Raw genomic sequence first — 10,445 nt, forward strand, 5'->3', positions numbered from 1 at the left:
TACAACAACACTAAAGTTCCATGATAATTGCTCCCCTTAGTATCTACAGTGACTATTAAAATGCCTGGCACGTAGTATGTGCTTAAGTAAATGTTGAATGACTCAGCCATAGCCTAATGGTCAAACTATTTTCCTTTGCGAGATTCTCTCCCTGTCTCCACCCTCCACTCCCAAACTATGCATTCCTTTCATATATACTGAGATATAATTTATAGACCATAAAATTCACCATTTTAAAATATGCAATTTAGTGATTTCTAGTATATTTAAAGAATTTTACAACCACCACTGTCATTTAATTCCAGAATATTTTCATCTCCCTCACACCACCAAAAAAAAGAAACCCTAACCCTATTCTTCCCTCCCTCCAGCTCTGGGCTACGGTGAATCTCCTTTCTGTCTCTATAGATTTGCCTCTTCTGGAGAGTTCATATAGTTGGAATCATGCAATAGGTGGCCTTTTATTCCTCTGGCTTATTTCACTTAGCATAATGCTTTCAAGATTTATTATTGTTTGAGCTTGTATCAATATTTTGTTACTTCGTTAAGGCTGAGTAGTATTTCATTGTGTGAATAAGCCACATTTTGTGTATCCATTCATTACTTAATCAAAATTTTATCCACTTATTAGTTAATTGTCATTTGGGTTGTTTCCACTTTTGAGCTATTATGAATGATGCTGCTGTTGAAATTTGTGAACAAGATGTTTTATTTATCTTCGGAAGATACCTCGTTGTGGAATTGATGGGTCATATGATAACTCTGCTAATGCTTTAAGGACCTGCTTTTCCATAGGACCTGCAGCATTTCGCATTCCCATCAGCAATATGTAAAAGTGGCCAGGTCTCCACATCCTCATCAAACGTCTAAAACATTTTTTTAAAAAATATGTACCCTACACAGTGTATATGAAGTGATATCTCATTGTAGTTTTGATTTACATTTCTTTAGTGATTAATGATGTGGAAAATCTTTTTATCTGCTTATTGACCATTTGTGTATCTTACTTGAAAAATGGCTATTCAAATTCGTTGCCATTTTTAATTGTGTTATTTGTCTTTTTATTGTTGAGTTGTGTTATTTAATATTCTGGGTACTAGAATTTTATCAGATATATGACTTTCAAATATTTTCTATCATTATCAAGTTTGTCTTTTCATTTTATAGCATCTTTTGTTACACAAAAGGTTTTTCTTGTGATGAGATCCAGTGCACCTATTTTTTCCTTTGGTGGCTTGTGCTTTTGGTGTGCGATTTAAAGAACCATTGCTTAGTCCCATGTCATGAAGATTTACACCTATTTTTTCCTCTAAGAGGTTTATCATTTAACTCTTACATTTAGATCCTTCATCTATTTTGAGTTTATTTTTGCATCTGATATGAAGTAGGAGTTCAAATTCAATCTTTTACATGTGTATATTCAGTTGTTCCACCACTATTTGTGGAATTAAAACATATTTTTCTGATGCCTTTAAAGCTTTTCTCTCTGTATCTGCCAATACAAGATTTCCCAAGTGTGGCTCGTTATGACATAAGGCAGTAATGTGGGTGAACATTTTTTTACTATTTTAATGGTTATATACTTATTTTAGAAAATTGTATATTTTTATTTTGTCCCTTGTTTCCTTTTTATAGTAAAACTAATTATTTCAATAGAAATAATGTTGATTTAAAGAAAAACATTATGAAAGCCATAATATGGGAGGTACTTGGATTGTCAAAAATAATGACAGTAAAGTAGGAATAAGAAAAGTATGGGGAATGCTGTTTGGTAGGTTTTAATTGACTAATCTTTTGATTAGATATTAGAAGTTAGTACGTTTTTGGAGGGGAAAAAGCTGTTAAGGTCTTTTTTTAATGAATACGAGTCACAAGTTTGTGTACATTGTGTGCCAAACAATGACCTAGGCAATTCCTCATAAATTACTGCTTTTAATTCATACTCAGTTAACTCTCCTGAAGTCACATAGCCAGGGAAGAGCAAGACAGACTGGGAACCAAGGTCTTCCTCACCTTAGCCTGTGCATCTCCTCTCTACCAGGCTGCCTTTCACCTCTTTGTGCACATGAGTTTAAGCTTTAATGCAGAGGACTAGTTCTACTAGGGGTAGTGAAGCCGTGTGAGTGCGAGAGGTCAGGAGAAGGAATAGCAGGTGGGGTCCTCGGTCACCTCTCCATGCTGTTGAGACAACTATTTGACTACCATTTTTCCTTCCTTTTAAACATTCTTTCCCTTTTCTTTTTCTTTCTCTTTTTGAGAGAGAACTAAGAATGACTTTTATTATTTTGTGCATGTATGTAGTTACTTACCATTTACCAAGATTCACATTCAAAATAGAGCTACAGCAATTAACAATTACATGTTTATTATTTTAATGAGTTATGGTTTTGATGAAGACCTTCAGGTTTTGATACTTCACTTTAGTTTTGTAAATTTAATCTTGAACCTATCTATCCCTTCCCTTCCCTTCCCTGCCCATGCACTAAGAAATCTGGAATATATATTTCTCATATACATATATATATATATATATATATATATATATATGAAAAATAGCTTCTCTTTTATTTCTCATGATCTTGAGGCAGTGAGAAGAACATTGTCTTTGAGTTTAATCCTAAGACAGTCCACCCATTATTAAATCTTTCTCAGCTTTTTCTCAGAAAATGGAAGCCATAAAATCAACCTCATAGGGTTGTTCTAAAAATTAAATGAGATATATTTATAGTGCTTAGTCATGTAGTGGGCCACCCAACAAATGTGGCCATTATTAATTTTGTTGTATATCATGTTATATTATTTTTTCTATTTTGATATAATGTATTTTAATAACTTTTTATATATCATCCAAGTTGTTAAATTTATTTTTTTCATTTTTATTGTTCAATTATAGTTGTCCCCATTTTCCCCTATTTCTCTCCCCTGCCTTAACCTCCCTACCCCCCACATTCAATATACCTCCCCATTGTCTTTGTCCCTGGGTCCTTTATGAATGTTATATTATTTTATCATCATCAATACTACTAAACCAAAATTTTGGCAAAAATTAGAGTGTTTAAAAATCCATACATGATGAGAAACATTGGGTGTTCTGTTGATTGTTAACTGGCCGCCTCTGTGATAGTTTAAGAATCTGGGACGGAATGTGAACCCCTAGCCAGTGCTGAGACTGTATGGAGATTAGAAATGTGCTTGAGGCCTCAAAGATTCTGTTTTGTCATTTTTGTATCAAACATGAACTAATTAAATCTGTTGGCAATACTGGTTTTTATTTTTAATAACCAGAAATACATTAGCTAAAATAAAACCAAAGAGTCATAATTCTTGACTAATATGTTTCCCCAAATACCTGCTGGGTTTTGCACATTTTATTTAATTTAAGTCCTATATATAGTATGCAGGGTCTGTAATCATATTTCTGTAGAAGAAATTCGAAAATACCCTTGCAAGCCCTGACCCTCTGAGCGTAGAGAGAGAAGCTGTGGGTGTTAGTTTGCCACTAGAGCCTGACTTGCTGTATATACTGTTTGGGTGATGTAAAATTTCCTAGTGTAATTTTCAAAAATTTTGACCTGGTACACAGTAAGTAATCCATTTTATATTGCTAGCTAGAAGACAGACATTTTTAACGACAAAGAAGCTTCTACCTTTGTCATATGTTATGTCCTGTAAAATTTTCTGATCTGTTCGATTCTAGTTCATAAACCAATGCCACTAAGCTGGTTTCACAGCCCCTAAAATGTTGCAACATGCAGTTAGGTAAACACTTCATTTCAAAAAGTAAACACTTCACTTCTGACTTCCTTCCAGAGTAACCAAGGAGTTGTTTGAAACACCTCAAAAAAATCTTAATATTTATTAACTTTTTAAGTATTTTTCATTTTTATGCCAGATCATTCTCTGATAATATGCCTCTCCTCCTTCAGCATTGAGTAAAAGCACTCCACATACTTTTGTTCAAAATAAGGGTACAAAAGCACTTACATGCATCATGGAATTGTATTGTAATCCCTTTAAATACAATAGAAAATAATTCCACTGAATCTATATTATACCCTTTCATTTTTCCTTCATGATTTCTATTAATTTTTCTATATTTGATAAGTCTTGCATTTCATATGAAGTTCTTAACAAGTGACTTATATTGAATGCCATGTTTTAAATGTGAAAAAAAAAGAGTTATCACAATGAAAAGGAAGCATGTCAAATAAAAGAGCAGACGGACAGGGCTGGATTGATGTTCGGAAGTTCTTTTTGCTGTGAACTCCCGTCAGCCTAGAAATCATAAAACAAAAAGGAGGCTTGGTTCAGCTCACACACCCTTAGGGGATGTATGGAAAAGGATTTAAAATTCTGATAGAGTAACTTCAAAAATGTAGCAGCTGTAATAATTTATTTCACTATAGAGCAACCAACTGAACTTTTACGTTGAAGTTATTCCTTTTGAACTTGCTCACGGTGGCAGGAAGGCTAAGTAGTGTCTGCGCTTGGTGATAAAGATGCCAGACTGCACGTCTTGGCATTCCTGTCACGAATCAAAGAGCAGTGGCTGCTCCAGTCCTTCCTTTCCTTTCTCGTTGATCATTTCCCGAATAATGGGCAAAAACAACCCGTAGCCCATGGTTTCAAAAAAAGGATAGAGAAGAGGGAAGTTGAGGGTAATGGAGAAGTTATTCTTTTCTTCTTTAGGAAAAGTTTCCAAAGGTTAGTTTTGGGCATTGTGTGAAAGCAACAGAAATAATTTGGGCTACTCAGTATTTGGGCCTTCTAATCCATAATGACTACCACACTCAGCTAGCTGGAACTGTGAGATTTGATCAGGATGGACCTTCAGATGATCTTAGAAGAAGAACTAGAGAAATAGTGAACCAGGCAGGAGCCTCTGCAAGTTGTTGAAACATGGCATTTCTTTTCATTCTCTCTGCTCTCTGCCAAGCACCATGGGCAGCTCCGTGCATCACTGAGATGATGGCTTCAAGGAAAAAGAAAGTCGCCTACGGACAATGCTTCCCAGCCTGACCCCCTCTGTGGCAGTTTCATGTTTAGTCTTGGTTAACCAAGACTATGAAAAGCAATGATAATGAGGAGGCCATTAAACTATAAAATGGATTTCCATTGTGTAAATCAAAAGCCACAACACATTTGGTAGTGTATGTATGTATATGTATGAGAGTACATGACCTATAATATATCCAATCTGCAAAAGTATTTGCACATTAGAGTTCCCAGGCTCCTGGCAATCATTCCATGATCTGCAGTACTCCATAACCTGCAGGTTGGAAAATATTGCTCAAAAATTTTAAAGATTACTGTTCCAATCAGATGAGGAAAATGAAGCCAACAGGTCCTTGAATTAATCTTTTAAATAGAAACTAAACAATAAAAATAAAGGAAGTTGAATAAATAAAAATGCATTGCCTAATTTGTTTTTATTGACAACCATACCTTGGGATGAATGGAAGAAGCTCAAAAGAATGGGAATGTATTCGGTGTTTTAGATGAAGATTTTCCTGGAATCTACAGATTTTATTTTTTTGGATTAGATCAGAAGATGTGTTATAGCTATGAATTATATTTATAAATTTAATAATTTCCTGTGCTAATTACCAAAATATGTGATCTATTATTAATATTAAAAATCACTAGATAATTGGAACCAAAAAAAGACCCAATGAGGACAACAATAATGACTACCAAAAGTTTTTACATACACTTCCGGCAAGGGTGAAATAATTACAATTACAAGGTGTATTTTCAATTTATGTTGTTAAAATTTTAGCTTTTTTTTTAATTTAAGAAGGAAACATTTCCATTCTAAAAGAGAAAAAAATGTTTTATAATCAGATACAGAACTTCCAACCTGGAAAATTCTGTTTTAGGGTAGAGGTTAACAGTGAATCATTTCATGGTTTACAGTTAATTAACATTTATCTAATGTTGAAGAGAGATAGTGAACTAAAAAGTGATCTCTAGTTAACAAGCTTTTACAACTGAGGGTATATGTGTCCCCCGCCTGTGGAACAGCTAGATTTCACTCTATGCTAATGAAACTATTTTTCAGTGGAGCGTACAGTGATTTTCATAATTCTAGTCCTGGCTGGGATGTGGGGAAAATGGTACATAGCCAGAATAATTAAAATAAGTTTTAAGGCTTTATTTTAAAAAGCATTTATTTTTCAAGATGATTATGTCTGTGACTACAGTTATTTCTGAAGTCTCAGAAATTTCAGACATGAGAATAAATTTGGTGTTGAGGAAAGCTGTGAGCTTTGATTCAAATCCCAACTCTGCTACTGTTGTTACAGAACCACAGTAGGGTTTCAGCTGCCTACTGCCACCAATAGGCAAATTCCAGAGGCAGAGGTTGGTGAGAAAGGAAAGAGGTCTTTATGCACATGCTGCACAATCTGGGAGAATGGCAGACTCTTCTCTCAAAGCCCATCCTCTCCAGGAAACCCAGAGGAAAGCCCAGCCACCCTCAGGCAGACCAAAAGCAAAGGTAGCATCCAGAATTCAAAGTCCTGTTCCTTGGGAACTCAGGCAGTGCTGAGTGGTCATCCAGGCAGCTCAGTTTTTCTCCCAGCCACTGTCAGGCCTCAGGCTCCCTCCTGAACCCAGGTGTGGGCCTTGTGGGCTGGCGCTGCCTTTGGCCACATGGCTTCCAGGGCCACAAGGTCCTGCAAATGCACCCCTGGCCAGTGTGTTTGTGAGGTGGGTCAGAACCCATGCCTTCTTTCCTCTGGGTTTATATTAATTTCCCATGTGGGATGGCAGTCCCCATGCTCCAGGAGGGTTTGTCCCCCAACCAGTCCCTTCTTTTACCCAGGCTAGACTTATGGGTTTCTCTGTCTGGTACCTCCCGTCATTCTGGCCTCTATGGCCCATATGCCTGCCTTTCCTGGTCCCACCCCCAATAAGGTCCTGGAAGAGGGTAGGAGGGCTTTTCCCATCTAATTATCTCACTATCCTTGTGTGTGCTCACTGCAATACTTACTCCCGCAACCATCTTGACCAAGAGAGGGGGGCCTCTGCCACCAGGAGCAGAATGGGGGTGCAGGGGGTAGAAAGACAGAGCTTTGGAAAGGCAGGAGCTAGGTTACCTGGACACCGCATCCCCGCCCACTGCCTTGGTCAGTTTGCGATCTCCTCCCTGGCCCCTCCTGTTCCCGGACCTCTGGCCGGCCTGTCAGTATCACTGTTAGCTTTGTGATCTTGACCAATTTATCTAACTAATCCGAGACTCAACTTCCAGAAACTGGAAAAGAATGTGCACTTACCTTGCAGGGTTGTTAAGTCTGTAGCATATCTAAATCTCTGTCAGGCTACAGGACAGAACAGGTGAGATTCTAGAGGGACCCAGATCGTCACACACATGAGTTATCTTCACACCTTTGAGACCTGCCTCTTTTGAATGAATATTACTCCTCTGGCAATTGTGTACAAGGTTGTAAACCACCGCTCCGAATGTCTCAGCATTCCACCCAGGAATGTTTCTTAATGTTGTCCAGACTACAGTATTGATTTCTTTCAAGCATATGCCAACTTACAATACCCTTTCCACTGGAAAAATAAAGTATTACATTTATACAAAGCATAGAGCAAGGTGGATGAAGGCAAAAGGAAGTCTTCCATAGGCTTTGCATGCAAAAAATCGAAGAAAGAGCAGCTTAGGACGCAGATAACTTGGATGTGATAAGCATAGGTCTCTCCACAAGATGGCACTCATTCTCCCTTTTCTTGTTCTCTTTCTTTTCTTTTTCTTTCTTTCTTTTCCTTCTTTCTTTCGTTCTTTCTTTCTTTCTTTCTATCTTTCTTTCTTCAATTGACAGAAATAAATTTGTCATTTTTCTCCCACAATCATAGAACATATATATTTTTGGTTTATGTATCAAATGTAGCTGTTTAAAGTATGTTTTAAAACATTCTATTATGTTTCTTATTTTTGGTAGTAATGAGTATAATTTTACATCTATTTGGGTATAATTTTAAGGCTCTATTTGCATATGAACCCACTATTAAATCTTAGGATAGCTTCCCTTGCTACCACTCCCAAATGTAATGAAATTCATATTAACCTAAAATTTTCCTACTAGAATCTCATTTTTTAAACTTTGTAAAACACAATTGATGAGTAAAAAGAACCAGAATGTTGCCCCTATTTTGTTTCTATCACTATTATTTTAAATTTTAAGTGGGTTTACCTTTCCATCTGAAAAAAAAATCCCTATGCTACTTTCACTTGGACAGGAGTCAGAAGCTTACTCACCTCCAAAGAGCCTAGGGTCTGTTTACTATTTAGTGGTGTGAAATGTCACAACTATATTCTTGTCACCTTCAGTTAACTCCAGCCGGAAAGTCATTTAATTTTTCTTTAAACAGAAAGAAAAGCTAATTCATTAAATAAGTTTTAAGATCAGATACAAAGAAATATTCTGTTACTTATTAAAACACTGGAGAAAAAGTGTTAGGCTATCAGTTCCACTAAAGATAGGCTTTGAAATGGTAAGTAAGTAAGTAAATAAATAAATAGATAAATAAAGGGAATTTAATTGGCCATTTCATGCTTATGTCTTTAGCACTTGTATCAGAATAGATTTTAGTTACCAGTTTTCTTTCTAAGGTATGGAGTAAATGTGGGCAAAATTATAGATGATTTGATTTGTTAATGGAATGATAATGTTCCTTTTCTGAGAAACTCTTACTGTAGTTTCCAGGGTCTAGGCTTTCTCCCGTAGACTTTAGAGTTGTTTATGGTTCCTGTAGGACAGATTGCTGCAGGTTATAGTAAAATCTTTCCTGCCCTGATCATAACAACTATTATTATGGAGTCTGCCTCACTCTTTAGGATACAACACTCTGCTGGAAGCTAATATTGCAGAATGCTTGCCACCCCGCAGCGAAAGTCACGCTTTGAGAGAAAGCAGAAAAAATCCCAAGAGGGTTCTAAGAAGAGAAAAATACTATTACAAAGAGAAAACTGAGACTTATATCAGAATGCTCAGATGAAAAACAAAACTAAAACTTGAATGATGTTAATAAAAATACTAGCTACTGCTATAATAACTCATTTTGGGCTAGACGCTAAACATTTGTATTTATTAGCTCATTTATACTACCAACATTTCTAATGACCAAAATACTTATCCTCCTTATTAACAGAAAGAATGGCTGAGAACCAGAAAGGTTTAGTGACTTGGATTTGGAGGTAGGATTTAAAGCTTCTTGTGTCTTGTTCCAAAGCTTATGCTTTTAACCATTACACATCCCTGCCTCATTGACTTGTAGGGGATATAATTGGACCCTTGGCTTCAAACACAAGCAGTATCTTTATATGAGTGTAGAGTAGATCAGTTATTCAATCCTTTCAAATTTTAAGGTCATTGAGAAAATGCATAAATAAATGTTCTTTCTTTCTTTCTTTGGTTTCACCTTTGAATTTCACAACTTTTGTTTTGTTCAATAAAATTTACTGGGGTATCGTTGGTTAATAAGATCACACAGGTTTCAAGGGCACATCTCTATGATGCATGATGTGTATTTTGTAGTTGTGCCCACCACCCAAATACATTTTTTTCAACTCAAGAGAGATTTCAATTCAATGCATTTGAGAAGTGCTTGATTCTCACTCAGGCTGTGGAAACAGTGAGAGAACCACAACCAGGGCCACGTGGGCTCTGAGTCACAAGTCTCCAAGAAGCACGTTGGCACAGTTGTATGGGTCAGTCTTCCAAAGAAGGGATCTCCTTTTGCAGCGTGTTGCTGTGATTGTAAGACCTTTGTGTGGAAGATGGTTCATGCACATTGAACTCAATCAACATCATTCTGCATTCACATCTCTGTAAGAATAAAGCCCTGGACATTCATGTAGTTGGCAGTGCTTGATAGGAACTTTTCTTGTTAATCTCTTTTACACACTGTCATTAAACTAAGCACATAGCAGTGTAATTTAATTTGTAATAGCTACAGGGAGGTGTCCCCTGCTGCTATGCCTCAGTTTATCCAACTATTCATGTGCAGGATGGGGCGAAGGTAAGTTTACATTGTTCCTATGGAAAATAATACAATAATTAATGAATAATAATGTGGGAAAAAACTCTTGTGTTTTGAGTACTCACATCTCTAAACCTACTTTGCCCCACCCTGTGCTATTGGATATTTAGGTTTATTCCCATACATTTTGCTATTCTGAGTGAACATTTTCTGTTTTGGGTGGGAAGAGAAAGATGGGCTCAAGAGATAGATGTCTGTTTCTTTGTAATAAAGTCCCCATTAATAGATTTTTCAACACTTGTTAAATATTTCCAGAAATATTTTAAAGAAAACAAATAACTTTTTAATGACTTTAGCAATGTATAAATCATAAATCTCAAATTCTGAAAACGCGAGCTTTTCTTGGTTTTCCCAAAGTGGTGAAATAGGTGTGTGTGGCTCACCAGGGGTTTGGC

Source organism: Desmodus rotundus, chromosome 2 (assembly GCF_022682495.2).
Source record: "Desmodus rotundus isolate HL8 chromosome 2, HLdesRot8A.1, whole genome shotgun sequence".
NCBI lineage: Eukaryota > Metazoa > Chordata > Mammalia > Chiroptera > Phyllostomidae > Desmodus > Desmodus rotundus.